This window comes from Haliotis cracherodii, unplaced genomic scaffold, assembly GCF_022045235.1.
Source record: "Haliotis cracherodii isolate W230 unplaced genomic scaffold, xgHalCrac1.p SCAF_30, whole genome shotgun sequence".
Lineage (NCBI taxonomy): Eukaryota > Metazoa > Mollusca > Gastropoda > Lepetellida > Haliotidae > Haliotis > Haliotis cracherodii.
In genome coordinates, this window is record NW_027266287.1 from 704,668 (window position 1) to 708,309 (window position 3,642).

Sequence of the window (3,642 nt, forward strand, 5' to 3'; positions counted from 1 at the left end):
TTTTCTTCTGCTCTTGGCCAATTCACGACTGGGCTATCAACTTCCTAATTTCTCCATCGCACCGTCGGTCATTACACATCCAGTAGACCCGTGAAGATTCCTGGGTAGAATAGGTCTTCAGCAACCCATGCTTGCCGTAAAAGGTGACTATGCTTGTCGTAAAAGGCGACTAACGGGATCGGGTGGTCAGGCTCGCTGACTTGGTTGATGCATGTCATCGATCCCAATTGTGTGGGTCGATGCTCATGATATTAATCACTGGATTGTCTGGTCCAGACTCGATTATTTACAGACCGCCGTCATATAGCTGGAATACTGCTAAGTGCGGCGTTAAACAACAAACCAACCAACACATCCAGTACACATGCACATTGTTTTAGTGATCTTAACATATAAACATAACATTGTTATAATAGTCATTACATATTCAACGTACGTTGCTATACTGATTTTACCTTATAAACAGTCCGTTCTTATCGTGGTCACAACATAAAAATTAAATTTTCGTTGTGTTCATTGTAATACCTGCATTCAGATTAGCTGAATTGGTCACGTGTTATTGCATTCATTCCCCAATGAATGTAAAAAATTAGACCACGCCCACCGAAGTGGACTACTTTTATTACTAAACAGCGTCGGGGAATCCCAATATCACAGTCGAGGGAATTCCCTTTCTGCTCACGTGTATCGTCATACACACGGCACATAGCGAAACTCATGCATATTCATTGTCCAAACTACCCTTTGAGACCGAAGGCCGAGGAGTAATGAAACAACGTAGTGGATTCTTACAATAGTTTGCACAGCGGTTTTTCGGTTCATGCCTCAATGAACCGAAGAAAATACACAGTCAATGCTTATAATTATACAGTCCGCTTCGGTGGGCGTGGCTTAGTGTTTTACATTCATCGGGAAATGAATGCAATAACACGTGATCGATCTAGCTAATCAGAATGCAGGAATTTCAGTGAGGTCAAGTTCAATCTAATTATACACGAATGAACCGACAAAATCCCCAGTCAGTCCTAAATGCAATGTACATAGTTGTAATGGTCAGTGTGGGAGTGGTTTGGGTGTATCGACGCTTTGAACAGTCGTCCAGTTATTTCACTGTGGGTAAAATTATTAGTATTATTTAAGTTAATTACATTCAAGATAAAGTTTCAGTATCTTGCATATTTTATGTGATATTTTAATATCTAGACTCAGTAGAAACCTTTTATTTGTTGTAGCTTGAAACGACTAGATCTATGACTATTGAACCGACTAGATCTATGGATATTGATCCGACTAGATCTATGAATATTGAACCGACTAGATCTATGATTGTTGAACCGACTAGATCTTTGACTATAGAACCGACTAGATCTATGAATATTGAACCGACTAGATCTATGATTGTTGAACCGACTAGATCTATGAATATTGAACCGACTAGGTCTATGATTGTTGAACCGACTAGATCTATGAATATTGAAGTAAAGATGAAGTAAAGTCGAGTACAAGAATCAATACCCCTTTGTTATGCCTACACCCTGTACAACAACAAAATATACACACGTACCCTATATTCAATACAATAATCTGATGGATAAACTTGTGTTCAGGCTTTGTCCTAATGTAGCCATTGCTCTATCCTCAATGCTCTAATGTATGCCATTCAGATGGGACAATATAGGGCAATATTACGAAACATTTTGTTTTGGGCGTGTAACTTAAATATAAGATGTGTCTAGATCACCCAGACAGAGCCTTGTTATGGTACTACGACAATAGGGCGTTTCTCGCACATCAACCTGACACGCCTTGGTATGATTGGAATTCTGTTCAAAGCAGCTTTAAAGAATTCAGTGCTATTGAAATAAGAATAACATTCAGGTATGTTCACGTCAATAACCAAAGATTTGAAAAGCTTAAAATGGGCACCATGATGTCAATCACTGGATTGTCTGGTCCAGGCTTGATTATTTACAGACCGCCGTCATATAAAGTAGACACAATTTATGGATAACAACTTCTTTAATTGTGTAAAGGCGACGTTTCGGTATAGATTATTATACCCTTGTCAAGCAGGACCATGCTTGTCATAGCAGGCGACTAACGGGATCAGTGATGTATGTCATCGATCCCAATTGCGTAGATCGATGCTCATGATGTCAATCAATGGATTATCTGGTCCAGACGTGATTTTTACAGGCCGCCGTCATATAGCTGAAATATTGCTGAGTGCGGCGTTAAACAACAAACCAACAACTTCGACAACTGCACACAGACTATTTCGCTTCTACCAACATTCCCCTAATTGTAGTGTAGTGTGAAATGGCAGAACAATAGTAAATTTGTTGATGCAACCCATGCTTGCCGTAAAAGGTGACTATGCTTGTCGTAAAAGGCGACTAACGGGATCGGGTGGTCAGGCTCGCTGACTTGGTTGATGCATGTCATCAATCCAAATGGCGTGGATCGATGCTCATGATGTCAATCACTGGATTGTCTGGTCCAGACTCTATTATTTTACAGACCGCCGTCATATAGATGGAATATTGCTGAGTGCAGCGTTAAACAACTAACAAACAAACAAAACCATTCCAGGAATAAAACTACGCTGATTAGTAACAAACTCAACGTGCTGGCTTCTCACATCGATGCTGTCCGTTGACATTGTCTCGAATCTGGCTGTAGAGATATATGTGTTGATTGGAACAAAAGTCTGTGTAAGAAGAGACGTAAGAACAGGGGGGAAAATGAATTTGCGACACATTCCCCTGACTGCAAACATCGCAGTTGATAAGCCAGAGGTGGGGGTGAGATGCAATGGGGTTTAACGTCACGTTCAGCATCGTTACACTTATATAACAACGTGCACATGACATTGATTTGACGACGAGCATGGGTGTGCATTGGTGCTCTCGCTTTCGCTTTTGATAATGTCTTGTATTTGGAACAAACTCGAACTGATCACGTCAATACCTTCTTCACTCTGCTCATTGCTGTCCACTGTGAAACTGCGTTCGCCCTGTCCCTTTGGGGCGGCTTGTGACCTTACCTTCACCTACGATACATCCCCATCGAATAGCCATGTCTTGGTTGTTACATTATTTGCCGCCATCAAACATGGATGTATGCAAATAGATCCAAAGTTATGGCCCTATATCGAAATTTGTAATACGGATGGCGGCCATTTTGAGTGGGAACCATTGGTTTGCCAGCGTGTATCCTATTAAAATCGGATTCTGCATACTCCATAACCCCTATGTACAAATTTTAATGCTTTCTTCCAGAAGTGAACATCTATTTGACATATCTGCCCAGCTATTTTGGTTGTTTCATTATTTGCCGCCATCAAACATGGGTGTATGCATTTACCCGGGTTGTGTAGGGATGCTGAAAAAGCTTTCACACAGAACCAGGTGAGGGAGCATTTCAAAATTAAATTGGCAATTAGAAATCCGAATTCCATAAGGCAGAGAGATCTGCAGGTTTTCCACCCGACAAAATATAATTCTCTAGTATTTAGATTTCAAGTCAAACAGCTTCGTCATATTTGTGATGCTCGAAATAAACAGTGTCGGTATAAATAGGCATAGTGAAAATGTCACCTTGACATACCCCAAAACTCAGCTACAAACCGATGTGTCGCTC